The sequence below is a fragment of the Tupaia chinensis genome, unplaced genomic scaffold (assembly GCF_000334495.1).
Source record: "Tupaia chinensis unplaced genomic scaffold, TupChi_1.0 Scaffold145870_1, whole genome shotgun sequence".
NCBI lineage: Eukaryota > Metazoa > Chordata > Mammalia > Scandentia > Tupaiidae > Tupaia > Tupaia belangeri.
In genome coordinates this window covers 4,668,958-4,695,188 of record NW_006205727.1, presented here as the reverse complement: position 1 = coordinate 4,695,188, position 26,231 = coordinate 4,668,958, and the positions used below count along the sequence as shown (strand labels likewise).

At 38.8% G+C, this 26,231-nt stretch overlaps 1 long non-coding RNA gene across 1 annotated transcript in view; it reads left to right on the top strand.

Annotated features, from left to right (window-relative positions):
* The window catches only part of LOC114006166 (uncharacterized), a 69,383-nt gene that overhangs the window by 14,536 nt on the left and 28,616 nt on the right, over window positions 1-26,231 (top strand). The window contains exon 2 of the long non-coding RNA XR_003547918.1: window positions 12,009-12,112. This is a non-coding gene — a long non-coding RNA (uncharacterized LOC114006166). The remainder of the gene's footprint in view (window positions 1-12,008; window positions 12,113-26,231) is intronic.

Here is a 26,231-nt window from a genome sequence, read left to right as displayed (position 1 = left end):
AAGATTATGTATGTAGTAATTTGCTATAAGGCATATGTGCTTGCTGGAGAAGGACAGAGAGATATCGAGAGAGGGAAAGTAAAAAAGCACCACACAGGGGGAATGGCCACAACACAATCCCTTCTCCATTCTCCTCTTGGGATTTTGGATCTGCATACACACATTCCAGGTGTGTTCTTCAAGCTGCTAAATCTGGGACTCCAACTATGTGGTCAGCCATTCAGCCATCTTAACCACCAAACTGTCAACTCACCCAAGACATATTTTTTGCAATTGTTATTTTTTATTCATATGTTACAAAAGCAAAGCTTCATCACAATGTGAATTACATACTAGATAGTTATTTTAGCACCGAAATATTTTTAAAAAAACAAGAAATACTGGTTTATGATCATAATCTTATTTGCATTCTCTTTTTCTCTGAAAATGTATTCTATACTTGAGAGAAGTTGTATTGGTCATATATGGGTAAGTTTCCAATGAAGCGCCAATGACACTCAGCAATTATCCTTGCCCTACTGTGTTGGTCAGATTTTAGTTTCAAGCAAAAAATTTTATAAAACCTGTGAAATACAAATATATTTTTCTAAGGTAAAAAATTAGCTACTGGGACCAGCAGATGGCATAATGCTTATGTCACTGGACTCCCACGTAGTTGACCCTGTTTGAGTCCTGGACCTGGCGACTTAAAACTCAAGCCAGGTACATGTGCGTGCATGCCCAAAATCCCCAGAAGAGAATGGAGAAGAGATTGCTGCATGGCCAACCCCCCTGGGGGGTAATTTCTAGCTTTCTGTCTTTCTGTCTCTCTGATGAGTGAGTGCCTATAGCAAAAATCTCTCTCTTAAAAAAAAAAAAGAAAGAAAGAAAAGAAAAGAAAAAGAAAAAGAAAAAAAAGAAATGAGCTATTGACTATCCAGTGGGGATATAATTTTATCAGCTATTATCTAGTAATCTTAGGTAGGCTGTTAGAGATAAAGCGTCTTTGGTGCTCTTTTTAAAGAACACTGTGGTAGCATCATACATCATATGGCTACTTATTGAAGGTATTGGAGAGACTATTTGAGGTGGTCTATTTGGTTCAAAATTATTTTTTTACTGTCTGTTTTTATAAAACTATTAAATTGAATATTGACTAATAATGTCCTCAGATATTCATTTAAATAGGCTGAAGAATTTAATTATACAAACATGGGAATATTCACAGATTCCTACTATGAGAATTAAAATAATTACCTCATCTAATGATGCAGGTTGCAGAATGAAAAATCTGCCTCTTCTCTTTGCTTCCTGAAACACCTCCCAGAGACTGGGTTCAGTTCAAGGGAAACCATGAGGCTGTTAATCTGTGACAGGATGGCCTTCTATTGTCTGTGTGTGTGTGTGCACGTGTGGGTCCCCCTAGTTGGTGAATTCCTCTAAGTTGTGAAAGATTACTTAAACTCCTTACCCCTCTTCACCACCTCTATTCTTGTAGTCATTCTAGCTCCAAGAAAGGTGAATGATGTTGGATAATCTAAAAAAATGACCTATTAGCCTGAAAGGGGGAAGACATGCTTCTGGGAAGCATGGATGTTGACGACTTGGAGGCCATCTTGACTCGGAAAGACAAGTGTGTCTATGAGTGGAAGCAGAGGAAAAACATCACAGCAGGCCACGGGTCAGTATGTGTGGCAATAGCAAGAGTACAGGACCTTATCTGCTGCAATAGACCAGCCACAACTTTGCCTCTGTGACTGCCCTTGTTGTCATAACAAGAAAAGTTGTCACATGATTCAGGGACTACATTGTAGATAGACTGAAGGACATTAGAATACTCTGAGGCAGGGATAGAGGGTATGTTACACATATTGTAAAATGACTCCAGTATATGAGGAGAGGGAAGGGGAATGAGGTAGTAGGGTATCACAGGATCTCTTAGGTCAAGGACAGCACCATCAGTCAAAATATGCCTCTAAGCTTTGGTGGAGGGAAGGAACCACACAGACATACAATTCAGGTTAAGTGTCTATCACAAGGCCTTGCCTTACTGATGAGTGTAGAAGTAAGGGTAGTATGGTTATGTTATGTTTAATTAATGAGGAAAACAGATAATACAACAATGTCTACACATTAGTTTTCTACTAATGCATAACATATTGCCACAGATTTAGCAGCTCCAAACTGTGCCTATTTATCACCTCATAGTTTGTTTTGGTAGGATATCCATGTATGGCTTTGCTATGTCTTTTGTTCAGGGTCTCACAAGGCTAAAAACAAATTTAAGTGCTTTTTTTTTTTTGGTAAGACTTCTTCAGAGGTGGGGTTATGAACATCCACCAGGAAGTGGTGGATGCCTTTTTAAGCACCTTGTGGATGAATCTACCACAGCTTAATTATACTCCATTGCAGTTTATGTTTAGTTGGCTCTCTTCCTCTCAAGACTGCAAAGTCCTTGAGGACAGCAGCAGTCTCCTCAGCACTAGTTTGATGTCTGGCATGGTGACTAAAGAAATATCTCAAGAATGTGCCTATGAGATGTATTATGTCACAGAGCATAGTTTTCTACCACCTTCTCCAAGTGTCCTCTTAAATTCTTAAAAGAGATAATCTATTATGTGAGTATACATTGAGTGGACTTTAACAAGTTGTAACACACAAATACTAGCCTCCTTTCAACCTGGAGTAAATATTGTCAAATCTATCTGCATAGCTAAATAATTCTCAGCAGAGAAGTCTGCAAATAAAGAGTCAGCAGGAGTTCCTCAAGGCATCGATAAAAAGCTCCTCAATTTTGAGCATTGTTTTAAGAGAGAAAAATAAGTGGTTCAGAAACCTGCCATTGTGGAAAGTCTTTATGTTATAACCTGCCAGCTGTCCTTGGCCATGGACAGCCTGGGATGCTTGGTAAAATCCCTCTCTTGGTAGCTGGGCTTCACACTTGAGGACCTGCCAGCACTCACTTCACACATCAACTAATGCGTTGCCACACTGCATACTTGACCGGGGCTTTATGTCCTCACCCAAAGTAGAAACTACTAAATCAGGATCCTCCCCTTGGCTGCACCAGTGAGAGTGCTGCAAAGATCATCTCAATGGCTCCTGAGGCTTTCCAGATCTGATTGCCAAGGCTTATCCGGAATAGCTTTGTTAGCTAGCAATCATGAGAAACCACGCCATTTCAAGAGTAAAGGCCAACTGAGACAGCTCTCTGCTTTATTCCCCACAGGCTCCCAGTAATGCTTCAATCATTTGCAAAAAGCACTGGTGCCCTCATATTTGGACCAGGCTGTAGTGTGACCTGGGTACATGATACTTGTAAGAGAATAATATATGCTAAAAGCCAAAACTAAAAGCAAAAAGCAAGCTTGAGCTAGAGGTTATCAAGAAGGTTAACTGTTGCATTAAATCAGCATCAGGATGTGTACAACACTGAAATAGATGCCATGGAATTCTTTTCTGCACTCTTCAACTCTAAGCATTTAAAGAAATGAGTGGCAAATTTTAAAAGTCACCAGTTTTGTCTTCCACAAGTTTTGTTGTTTAAGAGTGTCTAATATGATGTACGTGAAATAACTTCATCTCCTCTTAGGAGCTTTCCTGAGCTCCTAGGTATCAGAGACTCCCTTCTTCATGTTTTCAAAACATCTGGTTCTTGTAGCTTTGTGTAGACCAGCTATACTGCACAAGAGGGACACACTGACATAGGTATTGGTTATGTACCTCCATGTATCCCCTCAAAACCAAGACCCATATGAATGATGATACTTCAGCAGAAATACTTATTATATATATTATTTCTCTGTAGATCACTCTTGCTTGCATACACCTGATTGCTTCTAGAGACATCTCCTAAAGTAACTTTTCCTTAATCACTGAAAAGTAGTACTAGTCACAAACAATCATCTTTATCACTAAACCAAAAATTATGGGCTCTATTGTAGCACAATCTAAAATGAGACAGTGAAGCCTGAATAAAGGTAAAGATGGCACTTTTCCCAAAACAAATCAAAGTTTACAATTAACATGACGTAGAATAAGACACTTCTTAAAAGTCTGGGTTAGTTTTCAGACCCCTCGAAGGTCTGGTTTCCACTCCAGGGCAAGCCAGGGGTCAGCTAAGGAATCCTGTCCTAAAAACAACGTTCTTAAAATAGTTCCTCGGAGGCAGCTCTGAACCAGAGCTCCCTAATCTAAGCAAGTAGGTTTCATTTCACATACTAATGCCAATAGAATTCCCGGAATGTTGGACTGAGAAGCTTTGTGGCTGGCTGAGAGGTAACTTCATAATTCCTAATTGTAGTGACTATGGTACAAGTGAAAAGGTGGCACAAGGGTTAGGTATCTCCATCTTTGCCTCAACACATAAAAAGAGTTCACTGTGCATGGGCCTCCATCATTTCATTCTTGAGGGATGCAGAGATGATGAGTTTACCCAGAATACCTCCGATTCACACAGACTTCCTTGTCAAAAATAACCTATGCAAGTTTCTCACAGAAATGTCTAGAAGCTGAAACAATAATACGTCCTAGTACAAATTCTTCTCATTGTGCCCTTGGCGGATTTGGCCCAAAGTAATCCCCACAGAAGCCTTCACTATGAAGTCAATTCCTAAAAACCAATTGCTGCCTGTTTGATTGATTTGTGGATTGCACCAGCCACTGACCTGCACATGGCAATGGGGGAGCTGCTTCTTGGCAGGCAAGGGGAATAATAAGAGGAAAACCTGCCAGGACAAGGCACCTGGCAGAACTTGTTGAAACTATTTCTAGAACTTGGAATGCGCATTAACCTCAAGGTCTCGGGGGTCACTCTGACTGGTCCTTAGTGTCCTTAGGAAGAATTATTTACAATCTTTGACACCAAATGACCCTCACAGGTATAGCACTCCAGCATATTTCAAATGTTTCCTTTCTACATGTGTTGAGTTCATCTTCACCTCCATTTCCCCACCCTCATCCCATAGCATCAGGTCACACGAGTGGAAGGAACACTGACATACTTTTTCAGCTGTGGCACATGAACTGTAATTTAAAAATATCCCATGTTGCCTTACAGATCCTTTTTTCCCCCCTCCCACTACAATACTTTACTCCAAATACATGATTAACTTCCCACCAGATACTTCAGCCTGCTACCAAATCCTGCTTCTAGAATGGCACTTTCTTAGCAGCTCTAACTAGCTGCTCATTGGAAGGCATAAGAGATACCAGGGAACAAGAATGAGGGTTCTTTGTGTTAATTGCTCATGGGAATGGAAGCAAAATATCTTATCAAGTTAGGATGCATCAAAAAAAGGAATGTTGACTAAACTAAATCAATTGCATAGAGCAAAACTTTATAACTATTAAAATATGAGTTTAATGTACAAATTTTATAAGGCCCAAATTTTATAAACACATAACAGGCACTTGTTACACAATCATTGATTGAGGAGAACTTGGACTTGTTACAAGTTTTTAAACTCTGAACTCCTAAAATCTGCATTAGAATTGCAGGTGACTGCTTTTTCTTTTTGTCCTCTTTTTCCTTCACCAGAAGTAGTCCATAGCATCAATAGATAAAGCCAATGTCATTTTTGAGGACAAATCCTAGCAGACACACATGAATTCTGTATAGAGGTGTGATTACAGAGGAAATCAAAGGCTCTGTTTAGCACTTGTCCCCAAGTTCAAAGGAACTGATCCACTGCTCATGAGAGAAGCTTCTCTTTCTCAGAGATCAGATTTGGCTCATCCAAGAACTAACCCTAACAAAAAGACGTGGACTTTTAAATTTTTTTTTTCCCCATAGGGTGTGTACACTCACAAAAGAAGAGAGAGACAGAGAGAGGGAAAGTGAGAAATAACTCCAAGAGGGAATGGCCACACTGTCATATCTTCTCCATTCTCCACTTGGGATTTTGGGCATGCATGCATACATGTCTAGCATGATTTTCAAGCCACCAGGCCTGAAACTCAGACTGTGATCTGCCATGTGGGAATTCAGTCACTTTAACCACCATGCCACCAAGACTTGGACTTTTTTTTTTTGAGAGAGAGATTTTTGCTATAGGGCATGTGTGCTTGCCAGAGAGACAGAGAGACAGCAGGAAATCCCTCCCCAGGAGGGATGGCCATGCCACAATTCCTTCTTCTCCCTTTGCCTCTTGTGATTTTGGGCTTGCACGCACACGCAGCTAGCATGAGTTTTAAGCTGCCAGGTCCAGGGCTTGAACCACAATCGATTATGTGGGAGTCCAGTGAGGACTTCTTAGGAGCAACTCCCTTTAAGGTCTCGTGGTGGCCAAATGTAATAGGCAAATAGAGATAACTTTAGAATTCTTGCAAGTTATAGACAGCCTGATACGTCTTTTCTTTTCTTTCTTTCTCATGTTATTTCCTGGAGACAAATATCTTTTAAAATACGAATTAACCTATACAAATGTGACTATATAAAATGAATATTTTGTCTCTAAAATACATTGTGAAAAGTATAATAATTGCCTAATTGCCTTCAATGTCATTGAAGTATAATCAATTTTCATTATTTAAGTGTTTCAGGTTTGTTCGCATCCTGGATGATTAGAGGGAAATAGACTTTTACATACAGAATGAATGAGGGCTGAGAGGTTAATGGAGAGTCAGTCAGTAGTAGTCTCTCTAAATTGCAGAAAGCTGATGAATACTCAGTAGTCAGCTCTGTCTGTATGGTGGCCCTGGTTTCTGCCTTCTTTCCACTTGCCTTAATAAGTGTCTATTACCTCTGTGGGCTGTCATACTAGCCGCCCAACTGGCCTCCCTGTCTCCTTATCTCCTCTGATCAATTCATCTTGTATCAGTCATTTAGCCAAGAACAATGTAACAAGCACCTACTAGGTGCTAGGTATATTTTTTATACTTTCAAACACATCATAAGGATCCTTAGAGAGAAAAGGCCTTATGAACTACTCATTGCATTTACTTGTAAATAGAGTGACTTAACGGGGTTCTCTGCCTACCACATTCATTCCCAATAGGATCTATGAATAGGAGAATGTATGTTTGTGTGCTTCTGTGTGTGAGGGTGCCCTTCTAGGTGAAAGCCTGACTTTATTTGCTTTTTCCTTCTCTGAAAAAAAAATGTTTTTCAGTGATTTATAGGACTATCACTATTTTGCTCTGTGGGAAACACAGAACAAAACTCTGGTCGTCATTCAGTCATTCGCTAATGTCTTCAGGTGGGAGGAGACCAGGCATCACTCTGTCCTTCCCATTCCCCCATGATCACCATCATGTCTCCAGTCTAATTTCAAAGAATTCAACCACTTTTTTCCCCTCAAAATCCCTGGTCTTTTCAAACTTTATTATATTCATATTTTTATGCCTTTCTGGTTCCAAAAGTTGTTTTGAGGATATGTGTGTGTGTGTATATGTGTGTATATACATATACACATTATTTTAAAATTCTATTAAATTAGTCTGAGGTGAATTGTATTTTTTCATGTAAATCTATAAATCTGAAATACTTTTTGTTTTTGTTGTTGTTATATGGGTAATAATTGCAGTTTTAAGAACTGGTTTTTAGATCTTTAGTGATCTTTTTAACTAAGATGCCTGTAAGTCTTAGGAGAAAGACCACTTACATTTCAAGATTGCATATTGCCTTGCTCTTGTTTCTACTTATTGAGAAATGAGTGTGTCAGCTGGGGGTATGACAAGTGATATGGTGGTAAGGGCTTGGTGATTTATTTCTTTTTTCTTCTTCTTCTTTTTTTTTTTTTTGCTATTATGTGCTTGCTGGGAGGAGAGAGACAGAGACAGAGAAACAGACAGACAGAAAGTAAGAAATTACCTTTGAGAGGGGATAACCATACTGCAATCCTTTTCCCCCCATTATCCTCTCAGAATTTTAGGCATGCATGCACACACATCTAGTGTGTTTTCCAAGCTGCCCTGTTCAGGTCCATGAAGTAAGCCAAGTGGGATCAAGCTGCCTTAACCACCATGCCAATGGCTAGCCCAAGACAGGGGTTTAAACCAGTCTTTCCCCCTTTCTGGCTATGTGCTTTTTTGGGCGAGTCACTTCAAATCTAGGTGCTTCAGTTTCCTTCTCTTTAAAATCTCACAGGTTGGTTTGGAGGTATGTGAAATCACTGTGAACCTTGACATGTTCTATTAGTCATGCACTAGTTGGGGGAAAGGGTGCTTCAGGGCAGCAATAGTTTGGGTAAACTAGATGTCATTTCTGATAGAAAAGAAATTGAAGCAAGTAGAGAGTTCCCTCTATTCCTGCTTCCTCCTGTCCAGCAGAGATGGTATTGCCTCAGGCCTACTCTACAGTACAAGTATTTATTACACAAATATTTAGTTAATGCTACAGGTACAAAATGTGATACAAATATTAACATCACTCTTCAAGAAATTGATTATTGGGGCTAATCAGTGAGCCTGAAGAGCCTTTATATAAAAAGTCAGACTTTAGTCAACCTTGGTAATAGACATGCCACATTAGTGCTGACCACATTTTTCAAGTGTAAGTTTAATCTTTGTCCTTCTGCCTCTCATACCTTTTGGCTGGGGGCTAATAAGGAAAATGTGCTGGGAGTCTGCAAAGCAGTCATAGATATGCCTGGTTATACATATTCAGTTGTGTATGTAAAAAAAAAAAATCAGTATTATTCAAAATTGACTCCCTTTTATTTCTTAAAGCTGCAGTATTCAGGCTTAAACTGACTGGGAATTAAACAGATGAAAGATGGTTGCTACACATGAATTGTGATTAAAATTTACTGGCTAGACAATCAATAAAATCTTTTTTAATTTTACTATTATTATTTTCTTACTTTTAGAATAAACTCCATGCATTGGTTCAACCACAGACTCTCCTTATGGGTTTTATTATTAAAAATCAAGTTCTGGTATCATAAGACTTTTCAAGGACAACTTATATAGCTCTAATCTCCTTTTACTTCTCATATTTAAAAGTTATTAAATGAATGTTTTATTTATGTTTCAACAAATGCAAGCCAACATAACCTGTTAAAATATAATACTAGATGAAAAGAATATAATACTAGAGGGTACCTTTTTCTACTCACTTGTTTATTTGTCTACCTCAACAGGGTGGTATGTTATCTGGGGACAACTTGGTCACCATCAATTCTTTTTTTATTATCACCCTGCCTGCCTGCTTGAATTTCACAGCTGGCTGACTCAGACCACTACTCATCTTCCTTGAAATCTAGCCTTTGCGACAAGCCCAGTGTGGCTATTTTTATAAGCCGTATCAACTAGTTGTTTAAACTGAGGGCCCATCCGGTCATGGAAGTCGTCTGGCTACTTCACAGACACAGGGAGATGAGAGCAGAGGAGAAAAGGGGAGAAGAGTATCCTAAGCTGAACTCTAGAGAAGTCACTGAATTATGACTTTTGAGAACTTAAAAGTCATTGATTGCTTGGCCACGTTTGGAGGAAAACAATAGGAAAGGACTCAGATCTCTGAAGGCATCTGCTTTGTAGGGGAAAAAAAGGAAGTACAATAGTTTTTAGTCCTTACCAATCCTTTTCATCTCTTGTTCTTCTGTTCGCTCTAACACACTGTTGTTGAGAGCTAATGGAGAGTTAGGGACAAAGCTGAGGGTATTAAGAACATAAATACTCTATGGAATACTATTCAGCCACACACACAAAAAATAACAAGACACTGGCATTTGATAGAAAGTGATTGTATATGGAAAATTTATTGCTGAGTGAAGCAAGCCAGGCTATGAAAGAAAGATATTGTATGTATCCACTTAATATGTACTGACTATCTGCACTATATGTTAGAGGATGAAAGATTGGAGGACATAAAAGCATTGAAAATAGTTACAAACACTGGAGACAGTGTGGAAGGAGGGTAAGAGAGGGGAAGAGTATAAGGAAGGAAATTAGGGGGAGAAAAAGAGAGGCAAGGCATTTGTGGGACACGCAGCAATGATTTATTACCTATAGATGATAACATGTATAATATTCTCAACTGGACTTGTCTGAGGTGCAGTTCATGTTGAGTAAATTCTCTTTGCAAGCCAAATGATGTATAGTAATCAAATGTATAAGATAATAATAAAAATAATAAAAAATTAAAATTTAAGAAGAACATAAATGCAACTGTGGATACTAGAGACAGTGTAGTGGGAGGGTGGGAATGGCAGAGGATGAGAGGGAGGCAGTCATGGGGAAAAAGAAAGAAGCAAAACATTTAAGGAACACAAAAATGGAAAATCATCTGTTGATAGTAATAATAGGATATAGCAATATCTTTGACTGGACTAATATACAGTCTATTCATGTTGGAAAAAATCATTTCAAATGCTGTAATGATATACAGTGATTACATGTAAAATAAAAATAAAGTAAAAAATATTTTAAAAAATGAATATAAGGGCTGCACTTCAGGACACTCACCACTTGTAGAGGAATGGAATACTGAAAAATATGATTAGCCACAATAGGCAGGTTACCACTTGTACATAGACCTAACATGCTCCTAACTGTCCCACCTGTTCCATGAACCTTTTTTCTATAAAATACTTGAAGATCCTTTGTATCTCCCATATTGTTGGACACAAGGCAGATGATCAGAAGTGCTGCTTGAGTGCCATAGGTTTAGTAATAGTCCACTTCTTTTATCTGATTATTAAATGAATTTGCACAGATTTAGTTGGTCTTTGAGATACTAGACCTTAAAATGTTACAAAGTAATTTTACTTGATTAAGTAGATTTTATATATTTAGAGTAGTTTTCCCCAGGGTCAGCAGATGGCGTAGTGGTTACATCACTGGACTCACATGCTGACTGCAGTTCAAGTCCCAGACCCAGTTGGCTTGAAACTCACTCTGGGAGCACCTGTGTGCATGCCCAAGATCCTGAAAGGAGAATGGAGAAAAGGGGATTGTGGCATAGCCGTTCCCCACTGGAAGATGATTTTTCACTTCTCCTTCCACTGTCTCTGTCTCTCTCTGTCCCCTAAGGCATAACCTCTAAAAAAAATAGTAATTTCCAACTACCATCCCCAAATTAATTATTTTAGTGGTCAGAGCCACCTATTAGATAACAAAGTCTTCTCAATAGCTTAAAGGACAACAGTTAATGATTCATAGGTTTGGAGTAGTTCTGAAATTTTGCAATCATAGAGTGTGATCCACATTGGAACAAAGTTGCAGGTGACATATACACTTAGCTCTTATTTTAAAATATACTTTTACCTTAAATAAACAGATTGCTCTTTTAGGTCTTTTGTACGATTATTATCATTAGTATTATTTTTTAATTTTGTCTGAGGACGTGGGTATGGATGGGAGAGTTGTGGGGGGAGGGGAAGAGAGAAAACATGCATTATGAAGAATGGTCATGCCAAAATCCCTTTTCCTCCATCTTTCCTTTCTTTCTCGATTTCAGGTAGGCACACACATTCAGTGTATTTTTTAAGCCCCAAGGTCCGTGATTGGAATTGCACAGTTGGCTATGTGGATCTCACCACTTTAACCACCATGCTGCAGACTGGTCCAGTCCTTTGAGTTATTAAGGCAACATTATCACAAATTACCAAGTGGTATGAAGTTTATGTTGACTTCACATTTGAAAACTTGACACTAATTTGAGTAGTTAACGTTTCAAAACATCTTCTGGACATATACAAAAAGTTAAATTGAGATGATAAATTCTAATGAAATAAAGACAATTCATAACGGTCTCTGTCATAATTTGTTCTTGAGAAAAAGGGCACTACACAGTTGAATTTCTTTGCTCTAAGGATGAATTTGGTGTGGCAGCTATGGGATTGGATTAGTCAAGAAAGCCCAAAGGTTAGCTGAAAAAGCTTGAGGTTGATGAGTTATTTGAAGTAAAGCACTTTATGAAGGAATGAAGGTGTGCTTATTAACCAGGTGCACACAATTACCAGGAAAAGGTGTTGTGATTATTTATTTCTATATGTCACCAGAATGATTAATTTTCCATTAAATTGACTTTTTGCTTTTCCTTTCTCTCCTTCTTACATACAGTCTCATCTCTTCTTCTGCTATAGGATGGGATCACCTTGCATCCACGGAGTTGGGCACCACAAGGCTATACTGGAAGAGGAATGACTGCTAAATCAAGTGTTTGAAGGACTCCTGAGGAACAAACATGGTAGTGATATCTTCCCTTCCTGAGGATGGCCAAGAGCGGTGTGGGAGCAGGTACCCGGAGAGGATTACCTACTTGGCCAGACAGGTCTTGAGAGACATTTACCAAGCAAATTCACCACTTTTCAGGAGATGAGTTCAGGCTTGTAGGCTCTTTACTTAGTTCATTGGACTACTAACACAAATGACCTTAAATGGGGTAGCTTATAAACAACGAACATTTCTTTCTTTTTTGAGAGAGATTTTTACTATAGAATATGTGTGCTAGCCAAAGAGACAGAGGGAGACAGGGACAGAAAGCAAGAAATCACCCTCCAGGAGGATGGCCATACCATAATCCCTTCTCCTCCATTCTTCTCTTGAGATTTTTGGGCACACAGGCAGCCATGCATGCCTGAAATGAGTTTCTTTTTTTCTTCTTTTTTCTTTTTTTGGAGAGGTTTTGCAATAGGATGCATGCGCTCGCCAGAAAGACAGAGACAGAAAGCGAGAAATCACCCCCCAGAAGGGATGGCCACGCTGCAATCCCGTCTCCTCCATTCTCCTCTTGGGATCTTGGGCATGCACGCACACGCGTCCGGTGTGAGTTTAAGCCACCGGGTCCGGAACTTGAACCACGGTTGACTACATGGGAGTCCAGTGACATAACCATTATATCATCTGCTGGTCCCAACAACAAGCATTTATTTCTAACACTTCTGGAACCTGTGAAGTTCAAGATCAAGAGGCCAACAAATTCAGTGTCTGATGAGAGTCTGTTTCCAGCTTCACAGATAGCACCTTTTTACTGCATTCTCTCTTAATGGAAGGGGCTAGCGTGATCTCAAAGGTCTCTTTATTTTATTTATTTATTTATTTATTTATTTATTTTTGAGAGATTTTTGCTAGTTATTTATTTATTTTTGAGAGATTTTTGCTAGGGCAGATGCACTAGCTAGAGAGACAGAAAGTGTGAACTCACCCCCACCCCCATGGGGGATGGCCATACCGCAATCCCTTCTCCATTCTCCTCTAGGGATCTTGGACACACACACACACACACACACGTGCCTGGCATGAGCTTTAAGCTGCTGGGTCCGGTACTCGAATTGCAGTCAACTACATGGGAGTCCAATGACATAACCATTATGCCATTTCCTGGCCCCTCGAGGGGTTCTTTTTTAAGGCACTAATCACATTTGTGAGGATAGAATCCTTATGATCTAGTCATCTCCCAAAGAAAGACCCTACCGTTCACTAGCGATTAGATTGGGATTAGATTTCAACACGTGAATTTTGGCAGGGACACAAATATTCAGGCCATAGAGCTCTGAAACTCATAAATGACCCAGGCTTCTTTGGATTTAGAGCTGTTACTTTAGGCTGACAAAACTAAAAAGATTTTTGAGGTAGATAAACAGACTGTAAGTCTATTAAACATTAAAGAGAAGTGTAACTATTAAGGAGACTTAACATTTATATGCACACATGGTTGATTATGTCCCTTCAGTCCCACAACTGGTGACTTAAAAAACACACTGGTAGGGAGCAGCAGGTGACATGGATGTTTAGATGGCTAGGTTCCATATAATTGACTGTGTGATTCGAGTCGCAGACCTGGCGACTTGAAAATTCTCCTGGGTGTGTGCACGCATGCCCCAAATCCCAAGAGCAGAATGGAGAGGGGACAGCAGAGTAGCCATTTGCCCTGGGGAGTGATTTCTTACTTTCTCTCCTTCTTTCCTCTCTTTCTCTCCCTCTCACTGGTGAGTGCATGTGTCTTATGGCAAAACTTAAAAAAAGAAAAGAAAAGGAAAGGCAAACGCACTAGGCATTTGTACATGCATGTCAAATATCCTGAAAGGAGGGAGACATGAAAAAGAAAGGATTGCAGCGTGACCTGCTTTTTCACTTTCTCGCTCTCTGTCTGACTAGTGAATGTGTGCTCTGGCAAAAACTAAAATAGTAATAATAACTTAAAACATTTTATTTTAAAGAGAACTTTAGAGAACATCAGCTATCTTTTGCCTATCTATCTTATAAATTCTCCAACTGTGAGAACTTGTCTTTCTCTCAGCAATTACCTACTTCCTTTTGGCAGGGATATTTACAAAAAAGGTGAGATTTTGTGTTTGTTTTGGTTGTTGTTTTTTTAAAAACTGTATCTTAGGGAGTTTTCATCATTTATCCTTCTCTTGACCTTAGCAAAGCATCCTATAAAGTCTTCTAAAAATATAAAATATATTACACTTGAATATAAATAGCTAATATTTTAAAGTATTGTCCCAACCTAGTATATTTTAAAGTCTTTATCAGGATAAAAGACTCAACCAAAAAGGACAAATAGAAGAAATAAAAATAGAAGAAAAAGAACGAGACATTGGCATAGGCTTGGAAGCCAGAGGGGACGAATGGTCCAGTCCTGGCACTATAATCTCTAGCCATAGACAGTAGGTCACATGTCAGCACTCTGAGCCTCTGTTACTCTATTTTAGAGGAGGGAGCTAACTGAAGCATTGAGGTACTTTTAAGTTTGTAAATACTAATAAATATTCCAAGAATAAGGAAGGTTGAAGGGCTTTGGGAGCTTAGAGAATAGGTGTAATGGGAAAAAGGAAGAGAGGAGAAGGCTGTGAAAATGAGGGTTTATCAGGGGATGAAACATTTGAATTTATTTTAAAATTTTTTTGAATTAAAAAATGTTTATTTCTTCCTAGAGAGAGAGAGAAAGAGAGAGAGAGAGGCATATCCAAAAGGGTCTTCATGCCATAATCCATCCACGGTCTTAGGCAGCCCAGATGATGTGCACCCAGTGTGCTCAGGGAGTTCTCTGGATACAAACTGAGGACCTTTCCTATGTGGGTCCACTGCATCATGACCTGGCTCCAAGATAATAGAATTTAAGATTTAGCACTGAAATTGTTATTGGAGGTAAAGCCAAGGGAGTAAGAGACTTCAGTGAGGCAGAAATAAATTTAAAAAAAAATGAAGTTGGGTTTGGAGACATGGCTAGGATTAATGGGTCACCCACATAAATACTGAAATTCCTCCACATGATGAGAGGCATTGCAATGAAGAGGAAGGCTGTGAGCTAGAGGCCAATATCTTTTGTAAACATAGTGTATCACCAAAAGATCACCAGAGATTTATGGTCAGGTAGAGCCATACAGCTGCCAGACAGAATTTGGTTCAAATCACAGCTCTACCGCTGGTGGCTTCTTGTGCTTGGGCACATTGTTTACCATATAAAATTGCAGTTTATTCAACTATAAAATGAGGGATAATAATGTCTACCCCACAGTGCTGTCTTCTGTGTAGCAGATGTTAATAATCACCCACCCAAGGTCCACATGCACCTTTTCCCTGTTAACAGAACAAAATCCCCCATGTAGCTAAATTCTCAGGGCAGACTGGCCGTGGCTTTAGATCCAGTGTTAGATCTTGTTTTATCTTAGCCGATTGTAGTGATTTTTTTCCTTTTTTTCCAATGATTGCCTTAGAAAAAAAGTAGTGAACAATGATATGTGAAATAAGCCTGCTAAGATGACTTTTGGGACATCTTTATTACCTCTTTATATTGGTTAGAGAAGATTTGATGCCAGGAGCTTCTGCAGCCATTTTGCTCTCATGAAAGAAACTAGCAGATAGGGGCCGGCAAGTGGCATGGTGGTTAAGGGCGCTGGACTCCCACATGGCCGACCTGGCCACAAGTCTTGGACCTGGTGGCTTGCTTTCTCACTTCCTCTCTCTCTCTCTGTATCTCTCTCTGATCAAACTGGAAAATAACAATGTTAATAATAATAAATAAAGTTAAATAAAATAATTCTTAAAAAAAAAGAAAGAAACTAGCAGATAAACTAAGGTTGTTGACACAAAAAGCTGAAAGGAACTCCCAGTTATTTACCCAAAGCAATATTTGAAAAAAATAATAGTACAAGGTATGAAAACCATTTGGAGAGGTTTTTGCTATAGGGCGCGTACGCTCGCCAGAAAGACAGAGAGAGATAGAGAGACAGAAAGCAAGAAATCACCCTCCAGGGGGGATGGACACACTGCAATCCCTTCTTCTCCATTCTCCTCTCAGAATCCCGGGCACGCATACACACGTGCCCGGCGTGAGTTTTAAGTCGCCGGGACTCAAACCGCAGTCGACTGCATGGGAGTCCAGCAACATAGCCATTATGCTAACTGCTGGTCCCACCATTTGGGAATTTAAGAATTTAGACTGAAATATGATCTAAAGACCATTCCCTTTAAGTCCCATATAAATTTCATAATTTACTTCAAAATGAGAGTAGAAAGGGAAACTTTGAAATGAGAAGCTAATAGATCTGCCTTTTAAAATCAGCAGTAACTGGAACTTTATGAATAAATTACTAGATGCTCTATGCTTCTTTCCCTGCAGTTGTCATATGCCTTAAGAGGTAAATTAATGTTGGTTCAGGAACTATAAAGTGAGTCATAGGAAAAGAATCTGGTTCAATGATCTTGAAATGTATTGAATGTCAAAAATGATAAGTTACACTCCTTTTTTTTTTCCTAGTATTTTTTTTTTTTTGTAAGGGATGACAATCCATTATCTAAATACATTTAAGAGGCAAAGCTGGCTAGTAATGTAGAGTGATTCCGACAATATAAATTTGCTCACAAAACTTATAGCTATTGACATATGGGAGAGTAATCTAGAAAGTGAACACTATAACCCTGTTCTCACGTTCCTGCCTTACCCTCTTCTCAAAGCAGTGAGGTTATTTGACTCATTTGCTGAAAGCCTGATAGGCCTCTTAAATAATTTGCCAGCTTGGAGTCTATACTTCAAACTTAAACTGAACCAAACAGCCCACCTACACACACTGTGAATGAGAACGTTGTTCCCATGTATTTGGTATAGGATGCACAGGATGCATGACATCCAAAATATTTAATAACCATTATGACATGGAAATTGACAATCAAAATGAATACCAGATGTGGGCTGAAGCAGAGTCCTGGAAGACCCATAGTGTTCCAGCTATTAACCCTTTAATTTTTACATCATGGGGTGGTGGGAGGGTCCCAGGGGAGAAGCTGGGATGACTGGAGAACCAGTATGGGGTTATTTAAATAATTTCATAGCAGCGTGGTCACACTGGAGCAGGCCAAGTACATACCAGCCCTGAATATGTAGGTTGTTTTTGACAGCCAAGGCACCTGACTCAGAATGTAACTAATGTGTCCAAAGTGATGTCCAATCAGCTAGTTGCATAGGCTATATATTCCAGGCCTCTGGACTCTTAGTCATAGACTCTTTTCATCTTCACATTCTAGGGAGAAAATGAAAACAAACAAAATCCTACTTTTTGACCATTGGGTTAAAGGAAAGATACAAGGCTAAAGAGGCAATAGCCAGGTTGAACACCAAAATGAGACCAGCAAGACGATGATAACTTGTTTGAGAACACATTGTCCTCTGGTTAGTTTAGGAAACCAAATATTTAAGTCTAATTCTGAAGTACTCATTTTAAAGTGTGATATCTGTGTTCATATTTTATTTCCAACATGGAAAGAAGACTTACTACTAACGTATTAAATGTGAAATGATAGTGAAAAAGAAAAAAAAAAACCTGGAGGTAGTTGAGGTGAGATAGAGAATTTTGCTCCTTATTAATTATGAAAACTTTGAACATGAATATTTGCATCTCTGCACCTCATTTTTCTAATCAGTAAAGCGAAGCTTTCCTTTCACCCAAGCTTGTTGAAAAATAACTAGAGAATGGAGGGCAAGTCATTCTGTAATGATGGAAATATTCTGTAACTGGTGTTGTCCTGCAGTATCCATTAGTTACGTATGGTTACTGGGCATTGAAAATGTGCCAACTGCAAACAGGAACTCAATTTTAAATTTTATTTACTTTTAAATAAATTTACATTTAAATAGCCTCATGTGCTTAGTGGCCACTATATTAGACAGTGCAGATATGTGGTGGGCAGATAGTGGCGTAGATGTGTAGACAGAATGGGAGATACCATGGCAGACTGAGTGGAGAGAAAGAGAGACAGAGATTCATTGACCTGTCTCAGTTTCCAAGTTTCTGTTTTATTCAAGTTTATGCTTAACACCTGAAGATCCTTTTTCTCTTCTCTTTTCTTTTGCTTTCTTTTTTTCTTTCCTTTCTTTTTTCTTTTCTTTCTCTTTTTTTTCTTGCCAGAGGGTGCTCATGGTTGTCAGAGACAGACAGAGAGGCTGAGATAGGGAAAAACTACCCTCAAATGGGGCATAGTCACACTGCAACCCCTTCTCTCCCATTTCTTCATCCTGTCTAGGTTTTGGGCATGCGTGCACACCTCGTTGTGTGTTTTTCAATCTGCAAGGACTGAGATTCACACCACAGTCAGTCAAGTGGGATTCAATTCCTTTAACTACTAGACTATGGGGACTGTCCAACCCTCCTTTCTTTTTCTTTTTTTTTTTTTTTTGGAGAGGTTTTTTGCTATAGGGCACGTGCACTCGCCAGACAGACAGAGAGAGACAGAGAGACAGAAAATGAGAAATCACCCCCCGGGGGGATGGCCACACCGCAATCCCTTCTCCTCCGTTCTCCTCTCGGGATCCTGGGCACATACGCACACACGCCCGGCATGAGTTCAAGCCACCGGGTCCGGGACTCGAACCGTGGTCGACCATGTGGGAGTCCAGCGACATAGCCACTACGCTAACTTCTGGTCCCCTGAACCCTCCTTTCTTGAAGTAGTTTCACTGGGTTTTATTCTTTGTATAGGACTCACCTGCATGTTCACACTCACAGAGTTAGTGAGACTAGAGAAAATATCAATAACCAGGGCTATTACTTCTTCGAGTAGGTCCTTACAGTAATATCATAATCCTGTCTTTCTTTCCAAAGAGAAATCCTCTTAGATTTGTTCCAGCTTTGGGAATTTGCATACAAATTTAGTAGTGATTTTACACCTGTCCAGAGTGGTTTATTACTTTTTTAAAAAAAATTCAATTGTGTTAAACAGTTTTTATCTTGTTTACCACAAGAAACATTTTGAATGCTCGGTAACTTCAGCACTGCATTCATCTCTCCCTTGTAATGACAATTTCTTGCTGCACTGGTACAAGCATATCTGTGCAAGTTCTCACTGCTTTGCGTAGCCCCAACACAGCTTTGCGTAGCCCCAACACAGCTTTGTTGATCTGCGCTGAGTCAAAAACTGATACCAGCACAGCATTGCACACTACGATTATCTTCTAGAAAGACTTAAAAGTCCAACAGATATGCCACAATGGCTCGATAACATTGACGCTTAGCAACTAAAATCCTAAGAACCATATATATTTCATGGGCAGTACACAATCTTTCATCTTGACTACAGGTCATACATTAAGTTGAAAAGAAAAATTGGATTGTCTTATTATTTCTTTTTCTCTCCAGCCTCTCCTTCTATGGGTAGGAGAAACTAAACCCTCTGCACTAAGCCAATAGTCATAGGTGGCAATGAATACTTAAAATATATTGTTGGGCTTCCAGAAATCCATCCTGGAAAATGAGGAGTGAAGGTTTATTTATTCCTAAACTTGACTAAGAAAATAACCACTGGTAAATTAATGGATTTAAAGTGATATAAGAACATGAACTGTGAAGCTCTATAAATTCTTATTTATTATTAAAATGCATTTCAGAAAGCATCCTATTGTTCTTCAGGTGCTAACGAATCTATATTTAACATACACGCATAAGAGTGTCTCTTATGATTCTGAGACAATTGCTGTAAAAATGCACTAGTTGATGGTTTGCCTAAATGGAGCACAATTATCACCAAGTTGTGCAGCCTTTTTATCTGTACTGTCACTGCAGGAAATCTCACTGTGTATGTGACCTGAATACATACTATCTAGTGGAAAATTCCACAAATGCACAATAGCCTGGAGCACCCAACAGTTACTTTGCCTTTAAAAATACATATATATCAAACACAAAGGATTGCTGGAGAATAGCTCCCCAAACCACTGGTCCACTTTACAATTCTCTTGTCATTTTCATCTGTCTGCATTAATTCTTAAACAGTATCCATTCAAATTGCTATGCTTCAACCCCGAGGAATGTAAATACTGAGGAAGGTAATTAGGAAGCTGTATGTTCTAGTGGCACACATTTAAATGATTAGCTGAAAGTCAAATGTTAATGTCACAAAATAGAGAAGTAAAACATAGTCAGTGTATTTTGCTCATACTTAATAGGCTTAGCTAGAGCAAGCAGTCTAATGTTGCAATGAAATTTAAATGTGGAGACTCCAAGTGTTTTTCATCATCTGAATGTACAGGCAGTAGACACATTTCATAAGCTTTATTTTCCCAGCAGAACTAAAGGGACAAAGAGTACAAGGCCACAGGAAGAGAGGAAATTGTGAGGATAGGAATCGTTGGAGAAAATGTGTGTGTTCAATTAGGCAGGAATGAGGGATAAGTGGAGAACTCAGTGCATAGTCCTCAATCTAAAATCAACAGCTCTCAGACGCAAGGGAATCTTTCCTTCTACAGAACTTACCTGTGAATGCTATTGGCCCCTTTCCTTTTTTGGGTTCCTACTAGTTGTTTTCCCCTTCTTCTCTTTCACACGCCACTCCTTCCTTTAGGTCAATGTAAACAAATATTAACTGTAAAATTAGCAAGGTTCCCAATTACATCCTATTGTTTATTACATATCATGAAGTTATATATTCTTGGAGAATTTCATAGAATCATGGAATCTCTGAAACAACTCATTGTTGTGAGTTGAATTGTGTCCTCCCAAAAGATATGCTGAAGTTCTAACCTGCAGTACCCCAGAACATGACCTTACTTGTTAATAGAGTCATTGCAGATGTAATAAGTTACAATGAGATCCCACTGGAGTGGCAAAGACCCCTAACCCAACGTGATTAGTGTCTTGTCAGGAGACGGTGAAGCAGAGACACAGAGATACACTGGAAGGATGCCACATGAAAATGGAGGTGGAGATTGGAATGGTGCCTCTACAATCCAAATAACTTGACCACAGTAACCAAAGCCAGGTTACCGACATGGAGTAGATTTTCCGTCAGAGTCTCTGAAAGGAACCAACCTTGAGACATCTTAATTTCAGATGCCTAGCCTCCAGACAGTGAGAGAATACATTTCTGTTGTTAAAACCATCCAGTTGTGGAACTTTGCTATGGCAGTCCTGGAAAACAATATACTAATATTCAAAAGAAACTTTAAAGTTTCTTTCTCTAAGTGACATCTCCATCCATAATCCAATAACAAGAATGACTGATAATATTTATTGCTTGCTTAATACATGCCAGACATCACCCAGGTGCGTCTATCTATGCATTTGCCCTACAGAAACCATTTGCCCTTACCCCTTCCCAAGTATTCAGTGATTCTACCCCTGGTGAGAGATGGTCTGCTCTGAGTCTTTACTATGCAGTTCTCAAAATCTTCAAGAATTCCCTCATAGCTTACAGCATGTAACTAATATTTATTTCTGAAGATTGGCCTACTAGGAAATCAAAAAGTCAGCTGGACCTAGCTTGATAGAGTAGTTAGTAACAAAACTGTACTGCAGCACTGGAAGCCACTTTGACTGACCATGGGTTTGCATCCTTTGGCTGGCCTGCAAACATGGACATCTGTGCCCAAGATCCTGAAAAGCTGGAGGGCTGAAGAAAGGGGATTGTGGTGTGACAAGACCCTATTAAGAGTATCTTCCACTCTCTTTCTCTTGTGAGTACACATTCTTTCTCTTATGAATAAAATAAAATTACTTAAAAATAAAGTCAGTTAATATGGGTTAAGAACCATGAACTTAGAGCAAGATGTGTTAGAAAAAGTAAGTATCCAACGGCCCCAGACATATCCGTTTTACAACTACAATAGTGTTTGGGTTGGGATGTTGACATCCTCTCCTCTGGTCAGAGGATCATGAGCTAAGCTTGTTCAGTTTTGTTTTGGCCCTATAAGCTGAACAACCTTTTTCTGAGAGTAACACTTTCTCCTTAGTTATATTAATAGTCTAATTAATCGTATAGTTATAGTTTGTTCTGTGTGTTAGTCCAGGAATCACGTGTCAAGGTGGGATAAAACATGCATGGGTTTTATTAATGGAGACAGCTAGGGAAGGCTGGGAGAACACTTTATGGACTCCAGTCTGGCCTGACCCTGAGTGAAGAAGAAAAGGAAAGTGTGGAGGAGGGAAGTGTCCTAGACACATACAGTCTAAGGTGGTTTCATCAAGCTATTGGAGAGCTGTGTGACAGAGAGTGTGACTAGAAGCAAACCGTGCTGAATCTCTCGTTCCCCCAGAAATAGATCTGCCTTATTACTCCTGCTTCACTCAGTCATGGCTGGGAGCAGTCCATGGAAACTTTGGCTTCAGTGCTAACGTGGTGAAAGTTTTCAGAACACAGAAGCTGGGACCCTTGGTCAATTCTGCATCCTGTCTTCTCATGACCCACAGGCCACAGCCAGGGAGTTCTACTTTTCCTGTAAGGGGACTGACTGCCTATCTTGGTAATGTGTTGATTTAAAATTTAACTGCCAGAGGCAATTTCACTTCTCATTTCTTAGAAGAAATATCATGTGGCATGGCCTCCAAGTGTTTATAATACCTATTTTATTTTATTTATCTAATATACATACGTGTACATGGTCACACACACATACACACATATGCACCCATGTTTTTAGAGAGATTCCTCTGAAAAAAAAAAGAAAAGAAAAAAAAAGCCATGGAAATTAAATACTACCTGAGATATGTAACTTTCTCCAAACCCATAGAGAAATGGCTCCTAAATTGAAGAATCCTGTTTTAGTGTACTATATTATGTCAGATGTCACATAAACATGTATTTATGATGGCATCTCAAGGCATACGTGTACATGGTCACACACACATACACACATATGCACCCAGTTTTTAGAGAGATTCCTCTGAAAAAAAAAAAGAAAAGAAAAAAAAAGCCATGGAAATTAAATACTACCTGAGATATGTAACTTTCTCCAAACCCATAGAGAAATGGCTCCTAAATTGAAGAATCCTGTTTTAGTGTACTATATTATGTCAGATGTCACATAAACATGTATTTATGATGGCATCTCAAGGCGAATAAATGATACACCTCATACCTTGCAGCATACATCACATTTAATGAAATGCCTAGCCGAATCTTAAGAGCACTTTACTTCACCTCTAATGAAAACAGATGTGGTCCTCAGAAATAGTAGTTTTCACAAGTCTCAGCATGGAGAATGGGTGAAACAAACAACAGTGCACATCTTTTTTACAACATCTTTCAGATGCAATTTGAAGAATGTGCTGAGCACAGCTCCCTCTGCCTTGTCAGTGAAGGTTACATCGAGAAGATTTGTGAAAGCACATGTGCACATGTTGATTCAGCAAGACTAAACTGTCTATCCACGACCCTCTGGGAATGGATTGTTTTTAAAACCACATGACCCAGAGGAGAGGGAAACAGTGAAAAATACTATTTGCAGAATGAGAATCTTGGATTGTTGTCTGATTTATTGTTGATTCTTAAATTTACCTAATTGGCTTCTTCTTGACCCATTCTTCTTTTGTTTGGGCTGTCTTTCGTTTTTTAACTCCATAGCAGTTTAGATAGCACAATTCAATACACACAAAACACTTTGACCTAATGATTTCTTTAAAAACAGTATATGAAAATACTATTTAATAATCTGACTTCCTTTATATTTTATATCTTTTTTTCTTTGTAACTTATTTGGAATATTTTTAGTGATCTTATCTAAAGCAAAAAGAAAATCTTATTTGAAAAAAAGCAAAAATATGTTGAGCCTTTCTATACCAAGTAATCATTTATTTTTTGAGTTCTAGAAAACACTAATGCATTACCTCAAGTTTATGAATAGTGCAGTAAGTCTAGAACACTAATAACCCAAATAACTAGAGCCTTCAACTAATCAGATTTTTGTCTTTCACAGTCCATACTCTGATTTTATGGAAAGGAGTTACAAATAAATAATCATAGCAACTTCTCCAATGATTTTAACAACCTTTGGCATCCATAGCTTTTTATACTGATAACAATGATTGAATCATAACACTGAGTTATACAGTTTTGCATCATTTAACAATAGGGATACCTACCTTCTGGAAGACCCTCTGCCCAGACTTCACCTTCCTGCTCGCGGGTCTAGCCAGGAGCCAGGATAAGTTGATCAGCAACTATCTACATCTCAGTTAAAAGTGGCCCCTTTCAGGGATTTTGACCACTGGAGACCCTCCATCTAGACTTCACCCTCCTACTCCCAAGTCTAGCCAGGAGCCAGGTTAGAACACTCTACTTATTCTCTCTGTCTCTTTCCACCTTTCTCTCTCTATTTTATTTTATTTTTTAATTTTTAAACTTAGCTCTCTGCTGCTCTTTTGTCTTTCTAATTCTTACCTTTTCCCCTGCCACCCTAGGATAAGCCAATCAGCAACCATCTACATCTACATCTCAGTTAAAAGCAGCTCCTTTTCCGCAGTGCGGTAGCACACTCTGTGGTTTTCATTTTTTGACAAAAAATTTTTTTTCTTCTCTTTTTCTTATTCTTTTTGTCATGTTTTTCTCTTTCCTTTGATTTTTTTTTCTATTCTTTTTTTATTTTGGCCTTTCTCACTTTTCTGCTCAGACTCCATACAGTGATTTTTCTAGACAGGTCTAGTTGCTCAGTAGCCAAATATCTGAATACTTTTAGGGTCAGATTAATCCTCAGTTTTCATCAAATCAGTTGTGCAAAGGGATAAAAATGGTACTCTGTACAGATGGCAAGTCACCCCCTTCTGCATTTCTCTGCTGAATTTTAACTCCAAAAAATAGAAAAAAATGTATAATACATCAGATGACCAGGAGCCACCACAGAGGGACAAGAAATATGAGAAACAAAGAAAATATCTTTCCTCTAATGGAAAAGAATAACTCCTCTTAGTCCACAAAGAATACAAGGGAACTCATGAAAACGTCAGATAAAGAATTTAAAATATTTATAGTGACAAAGCTAACAGAGATGGAAGAGCATAGAGACAACAAACTCCAGAATATGCAGGAGAAAAGAGACACCAAGTTCCAGAAGGTGAGGAAGTTCTTGCATGATCTGAAAGAGGATATATACATCATAAAAAAAGAATCAAATGGAATTGTGAGAGATGAAGACTGTAATACAGGAAATCAAATCATCCATTCAAAGTATCAAAATCAGATTAGACCATGGAGAAGATTGAACCTGAGATGTAGAAGATAGGACCTCTGACCTAGAAAATGTCACCAAAAAGGCTTAGAAAAGAACTTCCCAAAATGAAAATAATATACGAATAATACTAGATACCATTAAACACCCAGACATCCAGATCATCAGTATCCCTGAAGGTGAAGAAACTAAGAAGGGCATTTTCCATGAAATCCTGGAAAAAAACTTTCTAAACCTAGAGAGGCACTCAAATATCCAGACCTAAGAAATACAAAGGACCCCACATAGAATTGACCTAAGAAGATCTTCCTTGAGACATGTCATAGCCAGATTGACCAAAACCACAGACAGAGACAAGATGCTAAAACTGGCAAGAGAGAAACGTCAAATTACTTTCAGAGGATACCCCACAAGGATAACATCGGACCTCTTATCAGAAATGATGCAAGCAAGGAAATAATGGGAAAATATATTCAAAGTATTAAGTGAAAAACAATTTCAACCAAGAATACTATACCCAGCAAGATTATCTTTCATATGGGTTAAAAACAAAACAAACAAACAAACAACAACAATTCTCAGATAAACAAAGCCTGAAAGAATTTACCAGCACCGTACCAGCTCTCAAAATGTGCTGAAGATAGTATTACACCAGGAAAACTAAAGTTGGACACACAGAAATAAGAGTACAAGAAACAACCAAAAGAATGCCCAGCCTAAGAACGATATGGAGGTTCCTCAAAGACCTTCAAATAGAACTACCATATGATCCAGCAATTTTCCCAAAGAATAGGAGAGCACTCAGTTGGAAAAGCACTTGCACATCTATATTCATTGTAGCCTTATTCACGATTGCTAAGACATGGAACCAACCCAAATGTCCAAAACAGATGAATGGATTGAAAAATTGTGGCACATATATTCCATGGAA